Here is a 24,169-nt window from a genome sequence, read left to right as displayed (position 1 = left end):
TATCTGTGGTCAGCACAGGCAAATGCTGTTCACCTAACTGTGGCCTTTACGCTCCTCTTGTTAGTTTCAGCTTTCCACGTATTTTTGAACTTCTTCAGTTCTTGTTACTTCACTCGGGCTGCCTAGAGGAATAAAAATAGTTGTATGTGAACGCCAATAGTAGGGTGAGGCAAACATTTCGTAGGATTTCTAGGCAGAAGTTGAAAGTGAATGAAATCTGAATGCTGGTTAAGTTTCTTAAGCTCAGCTACCAAAAATCAACTCAGGCTTACGTAGGTCAGAGGGCAAGACGTATGTATGCATATACAGAAGGTGGAATGCTTCAGTGTAGGCTTTTCTGTGTTTTTTTTTTCTATGCATTTCTGATCCAGGCTCTCTTAATGTGCAGCAGATTTTGATTTTAAGGACCAAAATTAAAAGTGATCCTTTACTAAAGAGAAGCCTAAGGCTCTGTCTCTGTACCTGCTTTAAATGGGTTTGTCGGGTTCCCTGGGTATCCACAGGGCAAAACAGCCTACAGATTTTGAGAGTTTTTTAAAATAATAACAGTAATATAAGAGAAGAGACACAGTTGTCAGTCATCGTAAAAGTTTCTCTAAGTTTGATCCCTGATCCTAATTTGCATTTAATTATTCATCGCATTGATATGTTTGGGGTTTTTTTTTCAGCTGCTCAATTTACAGTAGCTGAGAAATTTTCTTTCACCACCTATGAGTTTAAAAAAAAAAGTCAACATGTGGTAAATTGCATTTAAAAAGTCACTGGGAGCTTACCTTAACTTGTTGCAATTAATGTAGGAAAATGTTGGCTCTATTAACATTCATTATTTTGGGATAATATATTAAAGTAACACAAAATAAAAGAAACAGCTACAACACATCTCTGAGAAGGTCACAGAGTATTTTACTTAATCCACTAAGTGGATCTGTTTAAAGATTGTTATTGATTTTATATAGAACAGAAATGTTTTAAGTTTACTAGGGCAGTTTTCTAAACAGAAATGAATGTCAGCTCTGCAAATTGTAAAGTTTGTTGAAAATATATATTTTTTTTCTTCAGATAACTTGGTAATACAGACTTTTGAAGTAACTGCTATGGACAGCTCCGAATTATTTGTCCTTTTAAATATTTAAGGGAGTGTCATACCTGGCAACAAAAAATTTGTTTAGAAACTCTTCCCATCCTCACTTGGAAAATATTTAGGGGTGGTGGTGTTCAAGAATAATTAGCGTAGATATTATCAGTTTCTTTCTTTTTAATCACCAAACTGGATTAGAGACCAAGTGATTAGAGTGCACTCCTTGCTGACTGCAAGGCTTGTATACCTTCTCTTCTTTCCATAGCTATTGAAACTGCACTGCTTGGACTTGAGTTGTGCTATGCAGGATTCTGATGGTCCTTGCCATTTTTTTCTATAGCAATATGTAATAGTAAACTGCTCTTAAAACATGTTTAAAATTACACTATCTGTGATTTTTCAAAACGTAATTCTGTACATGTTGCTTCTTATCTGCTAGCCAGATCTCCAGCTTCCCGTATACGAGAGTTTTGGTAATCTCATGTCTTTAGTAGCTTCACCTTTTGGGGTCTTTAGGTTGCCAAGCGCTGTGTGTGTGATGTGGACTCTGCATGTGAGTTTTATGTTCATTCACTCCTCCTCCTCAGAGTGTTCCCTCTACAGTATCTTCATTTTGACAGAGTTCCTATTATAGTCGATTCTTCCCTTTTTAACTCTTATAATTATTCTGAAAGTAGTGTTCCTTTGAAGTGTGTTTGACAGGAATATTCAGCCTTCTTAATTTTCCTTTGCCAGTAGATCTTACCCTCCTTTTTTCTTATTTTTCATGTGTGTTTGGTGCTGGGTCATTCTGCTGTATTTACTCATTGAGAACTAAGAGACGACAAGTTCATTTCGTGTGAAGACTGGCTGAGGCAAAGCTCTGTCACTGCTGACCTTGATTAGATTAAAATCAGTGAACTAGAGGTGAAAAGCTCCATGTCCATTATTATTCCAAGCTTGCTGATTCCTTGTCACTCTTCCAGAGACCCTCATTTCAGTGTTCTTGGTCTGACTGTAGTCTTGTTCATAAGCTTTTTGTCTTGTTTTTGTTTTTGTTTTTTGCTTATTTTGTTTATGCTTTCTGATACTGAAATAGCTTTTGGAGCCTTGTTTACACGTTTTAGAACATCAGCTATAGTATTTATTGTATAAGTGGCAATTAAAATATATATATATTGTAGTGATGTTATCCACAGAATCCATTCCAAGTGTTTTTAAAGCTTCTTTCCTTATATTTTTGGACTTGAATTGTTTCATCATTGATTGATTAGATTTCAGCAACGTAGGATCCTATCATCTGAAAGTCAGAGGTAATTACAATTACTTGCTGGACCAATACATAAAAATGTGTTTGATGGCATCACCAATGTAAGACTATCGGTATACACCATCAAAAGAGGCACTCTGTTATTTAAAAATTCTTCTTTAATTAAAAACAAACTGCTTGTTCACAGCTTGGACTAGCAAAGAAAAAGGCTATTATTCAGTAAATGATTGCCACCTAGGAGCATAACAAAAGGTCAGAAGGACCCCCAAGTGATAAATCAGTTTATGTACTTAGCTGTTGTAGTTAGGCCTTTAGACAGAATATTTTCAATTATTTGGCGTTCCCTTGCTTCTACGTTTCTTTGGATTCATTCATTCAACCATATACCCATATTCATAGAAATGATGGAATCAAATATTTCAAAAAATACTCCGAGTTCTCATATTTGGGGTAGAGTTGTATTTTTCCTTAGTGTAATGAAGGTTATGTCTGTGCTCCAAAAACTGACTACCTCATTGGTATAGGGAGCGAAATGTGGATGGAGCGGTACATGGAAAAACTGTAAGAACACGATGCTGGAAGTTAAAGTTTCGTGGGCTCCCCTGCCTGTGTGGAGGGGCGTATTCCCCCGCTGTGTATGAGGTTGTCTGGGATTCTTTTCCAGTTAGTTCAGTTCTTCCGTAATTGACACATCTCTCCTTTGGACAGAGCTGTGGAAAGGGCTTTGGATGACTGTCAGATTTTGTGTGTTTTGCCTGCATCCTTACTGAAGACACCATGAAGGGCTTGCTTGCTCAGAAGCCTTTTTTTTTTTTTAATTTTAACTAGAGTAGTTAGTTTAATAAAGGATATTCTCTCTGCTACACAGCATGTGGGGTGCAGGTCAGATCCACGTACAGTGTATTTTTTTAATCGATGTTTCTGGTCATTTAAGCTTGCAGAGTTTTCAGTGTTAGAAACCTCGAGTCACTGGGGATTTTTCTTATAAACTGGTGAAACTTAGGGCTGGAACTTGGCAAGGAGACTGCTCTGCAGCATTGCTCTCAGGCTCTGTCTTTGTTACAGGTGTTAGGTGTTATTTCATAAGCATTTCCTTGGGTTGCAGTTCTGCTTTTCTGTCCCCCTGCCGCTTTTTTTCCCAGCCTCTGTGCCCTCAAGTGTGCTGGAACAACTATTTATGAGACAACAAGGTGAACTGAATCTGAGATTGATCTAGGTTAAAAATAACCCTGCAAAAAAAGGGAAAGCAGGAGGGACTTGGGTTAACCTGGAGCAGCTGCCTGATCCTGCTCCCTGAAGCTAGGCTGGCGGTGGCACCAGTGTGGTATCGGCACAGGCACTGAGGTGAGAGCCTGCAGGCCCCGGCGGGGGCTGCGCGCCCCGCTGCGAGGGGAGTCGTGGTGCTGCGGCTGGGCTGGCCTGCCCGTCCCTTCGGCCGCACGTGGGTTTTATCTTCTGAGGTAGAAACGTTTCCTGGGGATTGGGGGACAGGGCAGAGTAGCGGTGGAGCTGTCAGGAGGTAAGTGAAGTGAGAAATGTGTTGTCTTAGGAACTGCAAACTGAAGAAACATTTGCCCTCGTCCATTTTTTTCCTGGTACGGTGGGAGAGGATTACTTTCATTCCTGTGTGTAGCGTTATTTATTTGTGTTATCCTAGTGGTCAGGCGGGCTGACTGTGAATTACGGTCCCGCTTTGTACAAACACCAAACAGAATTTATTCTCCAAAGCATACAAGATCTGTTCTGGATAGTAAGGTGAATACAGACAGCTGGGAAATTGAAGATAAAAGTGAGACTAGCAGGTCTGTGCAGCAGGAGAATCGGGACAAAGCGCTCTCAGGGTGTGTTCGTGTGTGTGTGTTGCCCTACCGGGAACTAAAAGGAAGACACTGAGGTAGCTCTGCCTGTTGTGTTAGGGGTCAGCACAAGTGGATGGCAGTCTCTGGTGCTTTATCGAGCCTGTCGTTTGGCATCCTGTTAGCAGTTTCTTCAGCGTCACAGCAGAGCAACGTCCACTAAAGGGTAAGGTTTCACAAAACAGCTGAGCCCATCTGGTGGCTTGTGCTGTGGAGAAGTATGTTTTTATTCCTAGTCCCTTCACGTGTCACAATTCCAATGTTTTTCCAGTCCATTGTTAAGCTGCTTTACATAGGCAAAAAACTGGCTTTTATTCCTTTAGGTTATCTACAATTATTTTGCAAGCCAAATCAGTTTGCTGAGGTGTCGGATGGCAACAGACAGATTCAAAGGAAGCAGTGAAAGTGCTTCTGGCAATGAAATGGTGAGGTGGCAAGGAAAAAGGACTCTCTTCTCAATGCTGAGCTCTTAGATTAACTCAACAGTCTCCTAAGACCTCACCCTGCTAACTTCTTGCTAAAATGATTACTCCAAACCACCTCTTTGCCGTCTGCCTGTGTTCATGTAACAAATTACTTTGTCTCACAGCTCAGTTTTTAGTGAGAGGTGTTAGCACCTAGCAGTTGGGCTTGGTTTATTCACGCATTTAGAGTTAAAAGCGTTGAGAAGATATAGTAAAACATTACTTCTTTCCATCTCCACACATCATATGGATCTTTAAAACAATAATATTTTTTTTTAACTTTTCTTCATTTTGTATTTAACTTCAGGTGTCTTTTGCCAATTTGACGTTCAAATAAAGAAGTGTACCAAAATTTTTTGTTTCATTTGTTCACTTTCTCGTTCATTAAACTGTTTTCAGCTGTTCCCTGATAAGAGGGGTTCATCTACAATCATAGACAGTTTGGTAGCTTCTAGTATAATGAGTTCTGGTGTATATTACTGGACACGTGTATTAATTAATGTGTTCCTGCATAAGTGTTCGCATAGTAAGGGTTAGGGTGTAAGGGCTCACCATGTGTGTTGTGTACTGTTTTCAAGTGTAGCGAAGGGTTGGAAGCACTTTGCATATGTGTGTTTAAACAAACAATAGAAACAAAAAACAGCCACATTTTTTATAACTTGAGACTAGATGGAAACAGTTTGTTTTCAGTTTCTGTACTTCAGGCTATTCATAGTTTTGAGCCATAGCTTTGAGGGTTTCAAGAAGTCTTTCAGAAAATCAGAGTTATGTAAATATGCTCTACGTATTAGAGATAAATGGGTCTCTAGACTACGAGAAAACAAAAGTATTTTCCATGACATGGCTGTTTTCTACCAGCAAAAGCCCGATGAGTGTTTTGAGCCAAGTTCGCTCCATACAAATGGCAGAGAATTACTGTTCTGCCTTGCTCTGGCTGTTTTTTGACAGGTAGTGTCTGTTTGATGGACTAAGTGAAATAGTAAGATAGCTTACCTGTGATGTTAAAATGAGAAACCTAGAAATCTGCCTTCCACATGTTAGATGAATGTATGTCTCATCTGGGTGGTATGTAAAGGTGTTAGTTTTGTTATGTCTGCCTCTTGTTTATCCTTTTGTTAAAGTACTGTAATGTTTAAAGAGAAGACATGGTGAACTCTTTGTTTTTTTCATTTAATTTAAGCTGCTTGCAGCAAGTGCGTACTTGTTAACCTACTGCACTTGCTGTTAGTGCTCATCCATAAACCCTCAGACTTCCACAGTCGCAACATGATTCAAGGAATTAAAACAAAGGAAGCTGTGTTTCTGGCACAAAGAAGGCGACTTTAAAGACAGAAAAGATTGCTGTTTTGCCTCTATCTGGAATCCATTTGCTCTTCCCTCGTGTGAAGTGACATAATTAAGGGTGTATGTGCTCAGATAAATCAGCAGGTACGCTGTAATAGTAATTAAGGTTAGTTTTGATTAATATGATATTAGGCAGTTTGAAATTCTTTGTTTGTCTTACAGCAGGTAACAGTGATAGGTTTATTGTATATTTAAATTCTAATTGTTAAGCATACGATAATCTAGCCTTTCACTGGGAAAAGTGTGACTTAGCTGCACCAAATCTATCATTAAGATAAAGTTTTTAATGCAAATTACCTGTATTCAAACATTTTATTATTAACTGATCCATAAATTAATTAATAGGAAGCTTGGATTTTTAGTCAGGATTTCTCATTGAAAAACGGGGTATGTGGTGAGAGACAAAGCATTACGTGGCTAAAATCATGCCATACTGATCCGAAGGAGCTTGGTATTTCCTTCTAGGAGGTGTCGTGATGAACAGAGGTATATCCTCACTGACTGGTGGAGGACTGCTTTGTACTGGGCAGGCTTTTAAAATTGAAGCCTTGAGTCATGTTTGGTCCTTGTGAAAAGCTGTGTGATGGGAAGGAGACATCTCATGAAATCGAGGACTAAGGGCACAGCGCACGTCCCCACGTCCCAGCACCGGCACTCTGCTGTGTGGATGATGTGTCAAAAGGTTCTGCACTGCTGGGCTGCAGCACCGTTGTTCAGAACTAAGGTGCTGAATAGCTTAATGGCTTCTATGACTATGAAATTGCAAAACAGTTTTGCAGTTAGTGTAGGTCTACAACAGCTTCATGTGACGTGGGATTAACTGGGAAGTTCAGGATGTGTAGTGCTTTTTAATGTTTATTGGGGTGTCTGGTGGTTCTTTAGCAAATTAGCAGATTTTTTTCATTTTTGAATTTCTTCTGGACTGAGGATCAAATGCAAAACTGATAGGGAAACAAGATTAGCTTCAGTTTTTCACCCAGACTGCTCTGGTACCAAGAACCATTTAGTTTGTCTAATTTTTGCCTATTGTTATGACACTTTTTGCCAGATAATTGTTTTTTTATTCTTCCTACAGAATTATTGCATGTTTACTATTCATATACAGGATACCTTTCATTTGCATATTAACTTAGGTTTTTTTATGTTGAACTTTGTGCTAGAACATTCTTGAATTTGAATGCCCGTGTCCCCATGTTTTTTCCCTTTCTGTTTTCATTGTTGAGTAACATTTGTTACTGTTTGTAGGTTTCCCTTTGGCATAATAAATGTATTGACTTTTCAGTTAATTGTATCAAACGCGTCCCATCTAAGCTGAACGCCCAGGAACAGGTTCACAGAAGGGCAGCAAGGATGGTAAAAGGTCCTGAATGGTTTCCACGTGAAGAATCACTGAGTGACAACTCTCCGGTCTAGAATAGAACAGCTGTGGGAGGATACGATTTGTACAACTGTGTGTGCCACAGGAAGCGAGAAGTGCCCTATGCGTGTCCTGTTCCTGCTTTTCTTAAGCAGCCAGTGTTTCTGTTGGCTCTTTCCTTAGGGACGGATACCAGTTTATCCCTGATGAAACATTAGAGCCCTCTGTGAGAATGAGCAACTTAAGGAAAAAGAGAATGGTGAGGCACCAGATAATTTGCAGGGCAACTGCTGATAAAAGGAGGAGGAGCATGGGTTAAGAAATGTAAAGGTATGGAAGCAAGGGGAGCACTAAGCAGAGCGTGGTCTGGATTTTATGCGTGTTCTCCCCTCCCTGCAGAGGGGGCTGATGATGGGTGGCCAGAGGTGCTCTGCCTGAAGGAGTGGGAGTTGATCCCTGGGGGTCAGGGTCATTCTGCGAAACTTCCTCCTGGGTCAGAGCCCACGGAGCTGATGGGGAGGTCCTGCATCAGGTGGAGCCTCAGAGAGGAGGTGTGTGAATGTAAGGGTAAGGTAAGAGGGTCATCTGGTCCCACCCCTGCTTGAGCAGGGTGCCTAGGGCCATGTCCAGGCAGCTTTGGAAGATCCCTGAGGAGGAGAAACCCCAGCCTCTCTGGGCAGCCTGTGCCAGTGCTCCTTGCCCACACAGTAAGAAGTGCTTGCTGGTGTTTAGATGGAACCTCCTGAGTTCCAGTTTGTGCCCAGTGCCTCTTGTCCTGCTGCTGGGCAGCACTGAAAAGAATCTGGCTCCATCTTTGCACCCCCCTGCCCCAAGTCTCCTCTCCTCCATGCTGAACAGTCCCAGTTCTCTCATAGGAAAAGTGCTCTGTTCCCTTCATCAGCTCGGTGGCCTTATGTCGGGCTATTTCCAGTATGTTCACATCTCTCTTGTACTGGGGGGCCAGAACCGGACACAGTGACTGCAGGCAGACAGTTGTAGTACTCTAGGTACACAAAGCCACATTCCTTATTTTGCTTCTGCCACAGAAGGCAGGTGTACTTGGCATGTCGTATAGTTCCAGCCATCGTTAGTGTTTTCCTTTGATACTTGTTGAGTCCCTTATTTACCCACAGCCCAACCTTCTTTATGCACTACCTGTATTCCTAACAGTCCTGGGCTGTCTTCCTGTAGTCTGACATAGGGCAGTTTTCCATTGCGCTGCAGAAGTCCATTGTTTTCTGCACCAAAGCGGTGCTTTTCGTCTGATCTTTTTATCATGATAACTGTCGGTGCTGTTTGTATGCCTTCAATCGGGAATATTTCTTTAAGGGACAGTGTCTCTTTAGAAGTTTGCTATTTTCAGGAGCTAAACTGCTATTTTAAAACTGTTTCCTTCAGAAGAGGACTTTGCTTTTTGCAGATGTTTGAAAGCATGCCGTTTATTAAAGAAAAGCATTTGCTAAGTAACTTACAGTGAGAATATAGAACATAATTTGGCCAAGTAACCGTTGTGCTTTTCAACCTCAGGACAGTGTTGTGTGATGATTTGGTTTAACGTCTAAATCAGTTATAGCCACAATTAGTTGTTGGTATTACTTAAAATGCCTTTCCAGAAGGCCCTTTGGAGCAATTTTAGAGTTTCTGCTGGGTGAGAGTAGTGTTTTCAGATCAGATCTCGATTTTTGCCAGTATGACAACCTTTTAAAAACAAACAAACAAAAAAACATGGTCGTATTGTCTCCAGCTTGTTGTTTGAGACTCTACGAAGTTTTCTTCAACGTGCTGTTTAGGAAGCAGTTCCATGACTGATTTTCTTTGGCAGCAGAGCTGTCGTAAAAGCTCCCTGTCCTGATGACTCCTGCTGTTGTGCACTGTGCTACAGTTTGCTGCTCACCCCGTACTGATACGGTGGTTTTGAGGACGGCTCTGAAAAAGTCACTGAAGTGAGTGGGTTAAAACCTCTGCTTCCCCTAGCTCTCCTGTTCAACTCAATCAGTGCATGGAGCTGTTCTAAACTGTGGCCCTACCTTGTGTTGCAGTGACACACAAAGAGGGGATGCAGAAAAAGGGGAGAAACGTAAGGGGGTTTTGCCACTGCAGAGAGCACACTGAGCTTTTCTCTGAAGGGAGGGAGCAGAGGCTAGCCATCGCACAGTGCTGGTCGCCTCACCTTTGGGGTGTGTTAACCTGAGGTGGTTGTTAATTTGAGGGGCTCGGCCTTTCTTTCAACCAGGAATGCTGCTGACTGACTTTTCTAATGGTACACAACGACATGCCCCTCTCAAATGCTATCGGCAGCGTTTGCCCTATTTTTGCTTACCGCTGTGATTAAGTAGTATTTGTGACATTTTAGTTCTGTTAAACGTGACTGCCTTCGTGGTCATCAGAGCATAATCTATTTTGACAAAGTTAGCGAGAGGATCACCAGCTTTCCTCTCTATATTTTTAATTATTCCAGAACGTGCTCAAGAATTTTTTTAGGACAAATAAAACTGGAAGATGACTAATGCATGGACAGGCATTTTAGATACAGCATGTGAATAGGGAGCGACAGGAGGAAGACGAGACATGCAGCCCAGTGTTGTAGTGCAACGAGAGATGCGAATGAACCAGCTACTGAAGCTACCTAAGTGATGAAATAGGGCTAGTGGTACGAGCACCGTAAATGTAGTGTTGTCTCTTACAAGAAGAATTAAGCATCTCCTGCATTTTCATCTGCAACTGAGGTGAATTTTCCAGTCAATGGTGAAGACGCTGATTTTCTGCGGGGTTGTTTGTTTTCTCTTTGAAGCAGAAATAAAGTTTGTAGTCTTAGTGCTCTTTCTTTGAAAAGATAACTTGAGGTAGCTCTGCCTTTCTTTGTGTGAAAACGCCGAACAGAAAATAGTGGTTGGCTGCTTTTCCACACTTATATTCAGAACATGGTAATTTTCGCCACCAACTAAATTGACTCATTCATTTCCACTAATGCATACAAACTTGTTTGTTCTACTGCCAGTCTTCTAGTCGAGAAGACTAGCCCAAAATACGGAGTCTGAGAAAACGGTAGAGTTCAGTATGGAAAGCACATAAATAGAAGCCTTTCATACACAGTCCCTTCAGATGTGTTATGAAGAAGCTGAGCAGCAAAGCAAATCTGTTGATCTTGAGATCCTGCTTGATACTTGTGCAGCCCTTGAGAGAGATTTATAGAAGCTGATGCCAAGTCGTGAGATGAGAGAGTCGAGATCAGGCACATTTACAAGAAGCAGAGCAGTGGGTAGAATCAGGGTTTCTCTCAAACAGTGTGGTGTTGCTTGAATAAACCGAGGAGAGAAAGAATTATGTGAAAGTTTGGATTTCCCGTTGAATGTATATTTAATCGTGAGGAAGTGACATCTAGTGGGTTTGGGGAAAATGTACACTGTAGCTGCAAATATAGGATATATACAGCATTATGGGCGCAAGATACAGTATTGGTGGTTTTCTGAGAGTCAAAGTAGTGGTAAATACTGAAGAAGGAATATACAAGACAGTAAAGAAGTAGTGGCACTAGTCCCTGTTAAGCGCTTAGTAGTGCTGTATCGGTAGCAGCAGTAGCACTATAGCATGAGGAATATTTTCCCTCGTGCAGAATGCAGAAGTATGCTGGAGTTTTGTGTAAAAATACAAGACCATTGACACAGTTGGGTGTAAAAGCCCAGTTTTTCTGCATTGTTATTGAGGAGCATTAAATTTCTGATGTGGTAGAAAAAGGGTCTGATCATCCTCTGAGCACCCACAAGTCTCTGAAGGCTGCTCTTCTTCGGGACCCTTGCCTCCTCGCTCACAAGAGGCTGCTGGACCTCAACTCATGCTCCAAGAATATGACCGAATAGGAAATCTCCCTATTTGTGGTTACATCAAGAGCTATTGAATAAAAGGTAGCACTGCTTTTCCTTTTTTTTCCCCCCAGTATTTCATCATATGGCAGAGCATATTTTCTCATGAAAGGTTAAATTGCAGGTGCTGCTGACATCTGCTCTGTTTGGGAGATTCCTGTTTCTTTGCATATCTGGAGGAAGGTTATCTGAATTGTACTCAATTGTCTGCTGCAGCAACAGCAACTTTGCAGTATCCTTTGATAGACAATTCTTGAACCACAAACAAAAACAGTACTTCAGTTTTATAGCTGCCTGTTCTTACTGGTGTGGTTTTGTGGTCTAAACACAGCTTAATTGTCACAGCACTGGATAATTTAGAACTTAACTTAGATGGCTGCTATGTGAAGTACCAAAATACTGTGTAGACATTGTTGCTATTAAAAAGTACTTCTGGCTAATAGTTCTTAAGAGCTTCGTCAGTGGTGATGGTATTTAAGAAGGGACAGCAAAATTAAAATAGCTATGAAAGATGACCTACAAGCAGATATAAATCCGGTCCTTCAAGTTGTTAAAATTCAGAAAGCAAATACGTAGTCATAACAGGATCCTAATGTTTACATCTTATGTGAATGCCATCTCTATAGACATACTTCAGTAAAAACAATCAATAACTGAAGGAAAATCTGTTTGAACAAGTGGAAGAGAATTTTTTTTACCCCCCTACTCCATGAATTTTTCAGGTCAGAGAAGGTGAGGACAAAGGTAACTTCTGTTTCAGCAAACCTAATTATACCCTGAACAAGAACAGCATTTGCATGCGAACATGTTTGCAAATATGATATTGTTGAGTGGTATGTTTGATTTGTAGTTAAAAAATTAAAAAAATATATAGCTAATATTCCAAAAGTTATGTGTAGCATTCTTGTATACTTAATTTTAAATCTGTAATATGCATTAATATTTTGTAGAGTTATATGAGATACTAGAAGAAATCAGGGATCAGTCTACGTAACCTCCTTGCAAATAGGCCATAAATCATTGGCAGTCTAGTAGTGATGGTGGTGAGGCTGTTAAATTCTGTGATTTGGGTGTCTGGTTAAAGGTAGAAAAAAAATGGATACGTATGTTCAAAGCTGAATTTTTGAAACTAATTAATGGGTAAGTGGTCTGCTTCCCTCCTACCAGCATTTATTCATAGTAGTATGGTACAATTAATCTAGATTTTTAGCCCCCCTAAAAAGCATTTTTGACAAGTCATTTTCACTTTAAGAAACTGAAAAGCTTTTTACAGTGAAATCAGATACTGTGGTGTTCTGTTAGACAATACAAGTTTAAAATTTCCATTAATTCAAGTTGCATGATGCAGTGTTACTTGGTTATTTATTAACAAAGAGTCTAGCTTGGGAACAAATTATTTTATGAATATGAAGACAATTTCTCTTAATTCTTCATTTCTATTTTAGTACGTATAGCAACATCAGAAATGTGAATATCTTTATTGAAAAATATTTTCTGTTCTTTCCGTTAAGTGGTTTTAATCACAAGCATTATTATTATTCTCATTTTAAAAATAATATATATATTGAATTGGGGATGTCTTTACTGCAAACAGGTGTTTGTGCACCATGTATCTGTCTTACTTGTTTGATCTTCTACAATTTAGTATAGAAATTACTGTGGGCTGTTAAGAATGTCATTCTTACTGGATTTTACCCCTCAAATACTTTATCTGATCAGATCATCAGGAAGACACTTCTGAAATTGTGTACACCTTGTTTCACGGTCATAGGGTACTTTTTAACTCTTTGAATTTCATGAAGGTATTTTCATGAAGGTCTCTCCTTATATTTTAGGATAATAGGGAAGTTTTAAATAATAAACAGTGCCTATTTCAGATGAAGCACTTGCATTTGAGTACTTCTAATGATGAGCGATGTATCAAATATAATTTGATTTGCTTACAGTAAAGTTGATGTTATTTCAGGGTAGTTTTCAGGATCTTGTCTGATAAGAACAGAATGATTCAGACCCTTAGGATATAGATTTCTTTTGCTGCCCCTTTTTGCTATCACGTTTGTGGTATTATGGGTTGAACACATTTTTAGTGAAAGTGAAGGATGGAAGTGCAGCTTTCCTATTTTTGGTAAAGGAAATCAAAAATTCCCACACACCAAAACTCAAATTGGCCAAATTAATGTTTTCAAATCAAAGTACAGGCAGCGCCCAGGTGCAGTGTTACAGGCAGGAGAACCGTAGGACTAGAGGAGTGTACCTGGATCTCATTTGGTGAAGGTGTGTGCGCTTCTGAGAGGGAAATCAAAGGCACAGCAAGACAGCCCCAGTTACACTTTGCACGAACCGTGGAATAGGGCATGTGGAAAACCTGGCAAAGAATTTTTGGCTAAGCATAGCTGAAGGAGACTTATTATGGACATCTCAGTTTCATTTCTTTTTTGTTGGGATAGGTAAGATTTAGGTATGCTCCTTGTAAGTACGCAAGATTGAATCAAGGCAAACTGCAAAGGAGCATCTCACCTACTCTGCTCCACTGGCAGAGTGGGTGATGGAAACAGGTAGACGACAGCTCAGGTCAGGTAGGCAGCAATGTAGGCTTGCAGTCCTTGCCTTTCCTGACTCACGGCTGTAGTGATACGCAATGTCCTGAGGATTACTTTGCTATGCTACCTAGTCATATTCCTTTACTTTTGATTTATGGTTTATTATTTATACCAACAAGGGAAAACATGACTTTTCAACTGGCACATCAGTTTCCTTTCATGGGCAGTTAAATACCAATATATGCTTTCTGTATAGAAAGTACTTCTGAGATTCTGTGATTACACACCACCAGACAGACCTGTATACAGTGTCTCAGTTTATGTTGCAAAATTGGTGCTTTCTTGCTACGAAGAAAGTTTGCAATTCTCATAAATTGAGAAGCTTTTTTTTTTAATCGGGTTTAAAAAAAAATCAGTTCTGTCAGACCTTTATGGTTCATCAAGAGTCAGCTTAAAAATGAACTCTATGCTCTTAGAGTTGTGATAACAATTAGATGATTTCTTGCCTGCACAACTTAAAATAAGCATTATTATTCTGAGGACAAGTAATTTTTATATTTTTTTTTTTTTTAGGGAAATGAACTTGTTTCTCTTATTCCTGTGTATTCTTAATACAATTCCTCTTGGACTTTTGCAGATGTATTTAGCATACACACACTTTTTTTTTTTTGGTGAATTCTTTTTAATTGTCTTTTCCTCTAGTTCTGTTTCAGCCAGATGAGTTTTATGTCTATGATGTTTTTGTTCAGATTGGGATTTTTATAGTAATACTTCAAACTATTTTCTATTGAAGTTCTATGTGAAGATATTTGATTTGATATGTTAACAAAGCTTAGCAATATGATAGAGAATAAAATAAACAGGGAGGAAATAATGGTTTTACATTTTTACAATTCTAATCACGTTATGGAGGGAAAAAAATCTTCAGTGCAGTATTACACCAATTTTCTCCATTGTATTAAAAAGTGAAATGTTTAAGAAGCCTTGAAATCTTAGCTGTTTTATATTCCAGAGTACTTAAGCAGTTAAGGAATTGTAAGATTCTGGATCTATGAGTGCAGTTGTAGGCGTCGTTCAGAGTCATAGTACAGGTAAAGTAAATGTAAGGATTAGAAAGAAATCTGAAAAGAAGGCAAGGAGATTCAAAGAATTGTTTGCAATCAGAAATATGAAAGGAACCCAGTATCTTCAAAATCTGCCATCCTTCTGATAGCAAACTTCTCTGAAAGTGTGTTATTTCACAGAGAGAGACCTCCCTTTCACAGCTGATGAATGACCTCTTAATCTAGATAATGCCACAAGGTGATACTTGGCTCTTAAAGTTTTGGTTTTTAGAACAGAAATCTAAGCTTCTGTAATCAAAATGAGAAAGAAAAACTGCTTATGTTGCAACATCAATTTTAAAAGAGTAGGAAATGCAGAATTAAAATTACCTGGATGACCACTGCAGCTCTTTTGTGCTGATGTGTTGTAATAGAGAAAATTACAAGATCCTATGCTCCTTCTCCCACTGGCTTATCCCTCATCCCCTGAAAGGATCTTGCTAACTTTGGTGCATAGGACACTGAGCTGTACTCATGAAGAATTTTTACTTACATTTTCTTTATTGTTTGCAGTGCATATCAGTCTGTCTTTTTTACTGCATGTTATTCTTCTACTTGTGAGCTTTTTACAAAAATAAGTTTAGTATACGGCTGCTGTGCAAACATGGAATTTACCTTTATCTCATTAAATGAGCTTTTGTTATTTCCATTTTACTAGCAGGGAACTGAAGCATGAAGAGATGAAGGTAAAACGTTTCCCTTTCTTTTAGGGAGCCCTGCCAAATGTGATAAAGGTCTATTTCTCAGGGCATATAATACATGAAATCCTCTGAAGTATATAGGTGCTGATTATGTAGCTTTCTGTGGCAGTTACAAATGTTAATTCTTCTTTGTGAAGCAGGTGCCCAAATACATTTTGGTCATCATAGATAGGGTGGATAGAAAAGCAGCAGTACATGCAGGTGAAAATAATTTGGTTTAAGGAACTTGTTACAGAGCAGGATAACATCTGCATTGCAAGGGTGGCATTCAGTAGCCATCATCAGAGTGCCCTGCGGCTTCCTGGAGCTGTGCGTGTCTTTCCACCTTGCGCTAAGGAGCCTTACAAGAAAGTTTCCTTCACTGCGTAATGCTGAACAAGTGCCAGAGCAGTTCAGTACACTGTGCTGCCTGAGGTATGAGTCTGTGGAAAAAGGAATACATGATTGTTATAATGCATGTGTAAAAGAGGGGAGGTTACTAAAACAATCTTAGTTCAGCCTTTTTTTTTACTTTTGAATACCAAAATATGAAATTTAAATGTGCTTTAAATGTAGCTTTCTGTTTGAAATAAGTTACACAAACAAGCACTTGTTTATAAGTACTTAAAATCGCAGTTAAAAGCACACCCTTCTGTGCTGTAAGAACAGAAACGTGTCCTGCTATGGCATTCCAATATAAAAACTGTTTGTAGATACGATTCGGCTCTTAACCGAGGTCAAACCACAGTATTTGTTGACCTTCCTACGTAGGCTCGATGCACTGAAAATCTGGGCTGTTAAACTTGGGAATCATGTGATTGTCTAAATCCTCACTTCTCAGTCGCGATGTTCCAGAAAAACAAGGCAGAGGCAAGGCAATCAGGCTTAAGAGTCCTATTGCTTTTAACCATTTCTGAATTTTGCTGGGGAAAATATATTCTCTAGGAAAATGACTATCTTTTAAAAATTAGTTGTCACTATTAAGCACCTTTCATCTGAAAACTGGCAACTAACTGCAAGTACTTGTTGAACAATTAACTTCTTAGAAGACTTAGGCATACAGGGATACACCGTGTCCTCTTATAATTATTGGAGGCTTGTAGTAACACTTCTGGTAACTTAAAATAATGTATATCTTCATTTTTCACCAGTCATGCTTTTGAATTGGCAAGTCTGTTACAGAGAGAAAACTATACCTTATTTTATGGCAATTAGTATATCAATTTACTTCACGTTCTTTAAGTGCTTATTAATTTTAGCTCAAAATAGATCAAATGTACCACATGTGACTGCTGTATCATAATACTACTTATCTATTTTTAAATCTAAATGGACTCTGGGAAAGTACTTTGCAAACTTCTGGCTTCTATGGCAGAGCAGGTTTCCTACGTATTTCTGGGTAAAGTGCCTCCTAATGGGATCGTGTATTATCCATTGGCCTTTCTGGCCATGTTTCAAGGCTTTCATGTTTATTATTCATAAAAAGCTGAAATAAAACTGGAGCAAATTGTGTAAATCCTCTCTCAAAATGAGCAAGCCAGGGAGACTCAATCTTCATTTCAGTCCTACATGGGAATGATCTGATATTGTAAAGGAAAATAAGATGTATACTGAAAGTTGTGAGCTTAGAATTATTTTTATGGTATTTTGGTTTGTTAACACTTTCTTTGTGAATTTACATCAACTTAAAAGAAATATTGTTTCCCTCTGTATGTTACAGGCTTTTCAAAATGTATTAAATGTCTCAAGTGCCTATTAAACTATATTGACTGATGGAAAGTAAAATCTTTGCCCTTCTTACCCTGTAATCATGGAATCATAGAAAAACACCTCAAAAGTTATATAAAGGGTAGTATTTTCTTTATAATGATCAATTGGGATCTCTTCTGTCCCCACAGGATGTGGTCCAACTTTAATATTAGGACTTTTCTAACAGGATTTAGATCCCAGATTATCAAAGCCATGAAAGTGAATAAATCTCTAAGGCAGCCAAGGATTTCATTTTTTCCCTAGGTTGAAGGCAGCTGTAAAATAAGACAGATGAATCTAGGGAGAGCAGATGAAGTGTTACTGGAATGCTTGGTTCCGTGGCTGTATCTGAGCATGCGATTGTGTTGCACACTCACTGGAGTGTGAGTGGCTTACCGGCATAAATGTGTGTAGTTACCACTTGTAGTCATTCAGTCGGAGTTACAAAGACAAAAATACTGATGACAAGCAGCACCACAGAGGTGATACCAGCATTTTAACAAAGCGTGGTAAAAGGAACATTAATTGTCTTTGCAGCCCAAACTACATCATAATTTGGGAACTTGGAGAGTACCGTTAGGTGACAAACATAGACAAATACAATCCACAATAGACTGTGGGTGTTTTTATTGCTTAGCCTATGTTAGAAATAGCATTAATTCTACATGTATGTTTGTTTGTTTTGTTTTGTCTGGTCACTCTTCTTGCTGCAGTCTTGGATATAGCTGAAGAGAATGCCCTGAAGTCGGAAGACATTTTTTTAATTTCATGTAGAGATCAACATGTTAGTGGTGCTGCAACCAGTGAGTTTTAGAACTTTAACATCTCAACCGGTATCCTTAGCAACATCAGGTATAAATTACGGACAATAGCAAAAAAGATTTAACAAAAACTTATGTTTGATGCATTGTTCCTCTCAGCATGTCCAAAGTCTGTCTGTAGCTTGGTATTCATATCCTGAGTCAGTTATTACTAAGTCTGAAGTAACTAAAATATTGAAGAATATTAAAGTGGGTGTTTTGGCCTTCAGTTATGCGCAGTTGGCAGTCAGTAACTAAATTCAGTTTACATTTCAGTTTAGGAACTGAAGTGAAAAGAGCTGAGATAATGAGGTTGTGTTGAATCAGTATGGGGCTGCAGCCCTCTAAAATTATTGTCCAAAACAGAATTAAGGCTGGAATTGTTTATAGACGTGTCTTAAAGTGTCCTTTAAGTTTAAATGGCTGAATAATTATGTCGGGGAGAGGTTAGGCATTTCTTCCCCTCCTCCATGACCAGTGGTAGGATAGACTTTTTTTTTTTTCAATCTAGGCAAATTTTAACTACATACTTGAAGACTTGTCTGTACATCATCTTTTGCTTTTTGTCTGATCTGTTTTTTTTTTTTTTTTTAATGAGGCCATAGTGATAACTGGCACTTTTTTCCCCCTTTAGTATGAAAGAATATAATTAGTCTCATTGTTTGGGAGAATACAGGTGAACCTGCCTTTTCTTGCTCTATATCTTATGCTCAAAGTAAGGTTTTGCCTCTGCTCACAGTACTTGTTTCAGATGTGGAGCTCATTGTGTCCTTCCTTAGCCCCTTGTTTGTTTTACCTCTGTCCTGTGTCAGCTCCCTAATTCAGATGCCTGTTGTGCACCAGGACTTGTTTCCTTGCCTGTTAGCCCTTCCTCTGCTTCATTTCTTACAGATCTATTGCAAAATTCTCATTTTTGACTGAGTAGCAGAGATTCTGGTATGCTCTCATATCGTATGTTCCCTGACTTTGTATCATGGCTGTTCCCAAAGTACACAGTTAATGACAGAGCATAGGAAAATATTTTTACTTTAAGCTGTGTATTAACAGCTCACTAGTTACCTGTAAGCAAGGAGGAAGGCATAACTTGCTTTTTTTTTTTATTTCAGCCCGTTGCATCAATAATTGATCTCTGGGTTGTGATCATATCTTTGGAAGACCTATTTCAGTCTTTTGAATCAACATATTATCTTGGGAGGCCCTGAGTTGTGCTTCATTTGATTTAGGGCCTTCCTAAACGTGCCTTTTGTTTCTGTATACTTCTTATTCTCTTAACCTGTAATATGCCAGCCAATTAAAAGTGTTTACTGTTCAAAAGTGTGATATTAATCCTTTTTCTTGGCTGATGCAACACTTGTTTTTTTAGCGATGCCATTTTTGAATTTGAGGATGCTGATTTAAGCATATCAAATGCTAATATGAGTCCTATCATTTTTGATTTAAACAAAAATTAGTTTTTTTGGAAATTGTTTTCCGATTTAAACCTTAGTATTATATTTCAGGCCACCAATTATTTTTAGACTGCACTTATAAATTAACGAAAACAGGTGAAATGTATGGTAGAAGACTCAGTATATTGAGCAGTCGGGTTGAAATTAGAAATATTTGAATGTGTAATTTGTGGGACAAAATTACCTCAAAGAGCTATTTGATTGCAAAACTAGGGGTGCAAAATGATGCTGGAAGGAAAAGCAGAGAGAACATCTGAGCTTGGCCCCTTTGCGCACTGTACGGGGTGTGACTGTGACCTCTTGTCTTCCTATGTGACTGGCTGTCACTTGTCTGTGTATTTGTATCTCTGGATGTCAATTCACTGTTCAGGGAGTGAAACAAGTAACTTAAAGTAACTCAAATATATTCCTGTTTCAAAAACAGTGCATAGCATATATTCACATAAAACGCTGCTCATAATTTGGTGTTCAGAATCTTATACTTGAAATATTTACCAAGAAACATGAGCTGCGTTGTTTGATAGCATTGAGAGGAGTTTGTCTTTGTAGACAAGGAAAAGATTTAAAAGTTCACCCTGAGTTTGTTGCCTTGTTATTTTTGTGTCTGTTCTAGGTGACTGCCAGTATTTTATCAGTGTTATTAGTTATGGGCTTGTTTGAAGCTCTACTGAAAATATACTTTTCTTATCTGTATTTGCTGAGCTGGTTGCTTTAAGTAGAACACAATTTGTACCCAGGATATCAGTTTTTCTTTCCTTTCTCATAGGGATAATGTACATGTACCCATTTTATTTCTTGGAGGAAGTTGTTTTTCTTCAAAAAGCTTTTTTTGTGTTTCAACATGAATGGCTATGATGATGCAACTTTCCCAGTGAAGTATAAAGTTCTGGTCTTCTAGCTGAAGTTCTTGTAATTAAAGAGTAAGATGAGCTTACTTTAGGTTAGGTTTGACAATCTTTTCTATGTAGGCTGGGCAGAGTATTGTGAAGGAACTTAAGGTGCATGCAAGTGAATGGTTGTGCAGCAAGCATAAAAGATGGAAACAAATTTAGCGTCCTGTATTCTGTTCTGAACAACTTACCACGTGTGCTTTGTTAATTCTGAGAAATAACAGATTAATGAACTACGTACAACTTAAAATGCTACAGTGTTGGGGGAGGGTGGTGATGGACATTAATGAGGTGCTTTAATAAAGTGCTTGAATCTGAACTACCGATGTAAGTGGAGTATGCTGCTCAGTTCCTGGAGTTCATGAGGTGTGCTGTCCTGCACAAAGCTAGGAGATAGAGGTTAAGCTTTAAAGATATCTTATGTGTTATTTTTACTGGTTTTGGAATACCGTCCTCCAAAGGGGCTGCACAGAAGCTAGACCAGTTGCTGGAACTGGACATAATTTCAAGTTACTGAAGCTGTCACGGTTAATGTAGTATAGACTACAGTTCTATTTATTCTGCTGTTAATTGGCCCATGGTCAGAGGTCTTAATGAACATATACCTGAAGATAGTGAGGGTGCAGAGATGTAATTAATCTAGTAATTGTGACAAGTGAACCTCCAGAACCATCAAAGTGGCCAGTTTCTAAACTGTCAGCAAAATCCAGATGAGTAACGAATCTTCTAATACTTGTCTCCTTTTAGCTAAGGAAAGAGCAGCACAATCTCTGTTAGTGCAAATCAATTGGATCATTAAGGATTAATGTAGTACGCTCCCATTCTGATGTTCCCCTCCCTCCCCCCACGACCTATCTATTCAGTAACCTCTGAAAAGTTCTGTAAGAAACTATTTGTTGTGCAGAAGTATTATTTTTACTTTCATTAGTAGAGTACGGGTTGCATTGATTTTAGACTCACCTGAAAAGGTAACTCAAATTTAGATTTCAGGCCGACTAGAATTTATAATTACATTCAGCTCAGAGTCCCCAAAGCCATTCATCTTCAGAACTTGGTCACGTTTGACATCCTGAATGCCCAGAAGCCCACCAGGAGCTATGCACAGACACATTAGACAATATATTAGTGTTGTTAACCTCTCACAGCTTTTCAGAAAAAATAGATACCAGCAGTGTTTTCAGAAGTTAAAATAGTACATAGTTTGCCTTATTTGGAATAAGAATCAGTTGATATTTTTTCTTCTGGAAGTGTCGTCTTTATAGAGGCAAAGGAACAAATGTTGAAGTAGGTTATTTACTAACACATAAGCAGTTCACTTCAGATAAGTATTCATTTAGGTTTTCATTTCTGCATAACTTAAGTATTGTTTTTCTATCATAATAGGAAGGTGAGGAGAGGGCTCAGTAACTGCAGTTACTCAGTAAGTATCTTTATTATTTTGATATTCCAGTTAAATAATACTATGTTTCCTCCAATTTCCACCCTGTCATCCCCAAAAGTGTGGGAACGTGGTTCCTATTGTGGAAATCAGTTTAAAAATTCATACAATGTATTGCAACTGGCACCTCATTTTGGCAGTTTTCTTGAGTAGGATTTAACTTGAGTGGAATTGGAGGAAAACCAGAATCTTCCCACATACCATGTGACTCCCAAAAATAACAATTCTGTGTTGAGGTTGTTAGGAAAAGTTATGAACATCTGAGACTGGCTGCAAGTGAAACATGTTTGTTCTTCCAGGAGGAAGAAAAGAAGTCTCTGGCTAGTTACAAAATTTTAGTCCCTTTTTTTCTCAAAAGGGTTCAAGTAATTTAAGATAATAAATTCAAGATAGCGTATCTTCCTGCTTTATCAAATTAGAGGGACTTTTGCTTCCCAGAAATTAGAAGAGCCCACGTGATGCTATCATAAGATAAATTTTTTGCCTATTCAAAATAGGAATATTCAAAACATTCTTCTTTGTTGTGGTAGTAGTAGTATTCATGGATAGGATGACCATATCCCTCTAAAATTAAGAGCAGCATGCCTTCAATGGTAGTGGTCTTTTTAGTTAAATTCTGTTCTCCCTCTGGCAGAATGCAGTCTGCAGTGGAGATGTGCACTGAAGCTCTTGGTTATTGCAGGCATGTGCATTTCTGCAACTCCAGGCTTTTTGGCAGAGATCTCTCTTTTAAGGATGAAAATATTTGGACATATGTCATTTGTCACAATTATCAAATTCTGACCTGTGTGGGTTTCCTGTGTGTGGTTTGTGCTTTTTTCCTAGCAAGAGTTCTGCTGCTCAGGAGAAATCAAAAGAAATATGAATGGCATCTCTTAAAAATGAACAAAAAAAAACCCCTGTCATTATCAGTTATTTGTTTTTATTTGCTTTGTTTTCATACAAGATCATCACTTAATAAGCCTAAGACTAATTTGTAGTTAGACTGTGGAAGATCAGACCAAGACTCTCAAAGCTTTTTGGCTTGGAAATATTAGGTCTTGGATTTGTCACAGCACTTTCTTGTCAGGTAGCTCTCTCGGCTTATGAGACTAAGGTGAGAATGGAGTTAAAGGTGTGTAAATGTTGAGATGACCTCCGTTGCTGTAAACATCTCACTTGTGTAAATATCAGAAATAGAAACCAGTGGGGGGGAAGAAATGTAGAATGAATTTTGATACCTAATATTGCTCAGTATCATATCGATTGGATCTATACCATAAAAATTTCTTTGTCTATGAGTGTGTTCATTAGCTCAGTCGGCAAAGGGAAAGACAAATGCATGGTCAAATTGTACTTGAATATGAGTTTAGTGATTTCTTGTATAACAGTGGTATAGAAAAACCTTGCAATATCTTTTTTTTTTTTGAGAATATGGGGTAGTGCCAATGCTTTGAGGTGACCTATTGCAAGAAGCTGCTCTTGGTGGTGTTTCACAGCATAAAATAGTGATTTTTCAGGACAAAATTTTAATTATTGCTTGCTCCTATTTCTCTTTAAATCAAATTAAAGATAAATACAACTACAATTACTCATGTTAGTGTATCTAATTTTTAGAAAACTAGCTTCAAGGAGAGTAAAATACAGTTGCAGGGCTGTGGCTTCTTGAGGATTTTAAGGAATTATGTCTTTTTACCTACTGTCATTCATATTTTATTGTATGCTAAACTGACGTGCGGTATGAGTTGCTTCATTTTGTTCAGAGAATTACAAGTAATGGCATATCTTATCTATACTCACTTCTAAAGCTTTTTTCCAAGTTCTCCGTTGCCTTAAGTCTTTATTCCATATGTGTAGGAATGTTTTTAAATTTTGTTTTTACAATTTTTTAATTCTTAAAACTGTCTTGAATTTGAAATAGATGCTATTTAAGAATATATTTAGACTGGTAATAAATAAAGATACATACACTTTGCTATTACCTCACTAAGAAAAATATCCTGTAACTAGAAAGTTGGTGGTGTGGATTATTTACCTTCTGAAAAATCTGAGCTATTTAGTTGTTTATGCTACACATAAATGATTAAGTACTTTTTTTAAAAATTTACTATTTAGTATTACAGCTTTGGTATCTCACACTGATCCTTGACCAGCAGATGGCATTTGCTACTGCACTTAAATGCAGGCATGAATTAAATTTTGTAAACCCAATATTAGTAACTTTAAAATATAGAGAAATCCTGGTGTTTGAGCTATATTTGGGGTGCCTGCATGTTTCTGTAAGTGGGATATCTGCTTTCTTAGCACGATGATTTGTTAAGAGCACGTAAGAAT

The 24,169-nt window shown here is 38.4% G+C and overlaps 1 protein-coding gene across 2 annotated transcripts in view; it reads left to right on the top strand.

The window, feature by feature from the left end:
• PRKACB (protein kinase cAMP-activated catalytic subunit beta) overlaps positions 1-24,169 on the top strand; it is a 68,719-nt gene that overhangs the window by 2,126 nt on the left and 42,424 nt on the right. The window lies entirely within an intron of this gene.

This window comes from Cygnus atratus, chromosome 8, assembly GCF_013377495.2.
Source record: "Cygnus atratus isolate AKBS03 ecotype Queensland, Australia chromosome 8, CAtr_DNAZoo_HiC_assembly, whole genome shotgun sequence".
Taxonomy (NCBI): domain Eukaryota; kingdom Metazoa; phylum Chordata; class Aves; order Anseriformes; family Anatidae; genus Cygnus; species Cygnus atratus.
The sequence above is the reverse complement of the archived record's forward strand: the minus strand, read 5'-3'. Positions and strand labels throughout refer to the sequence as shown.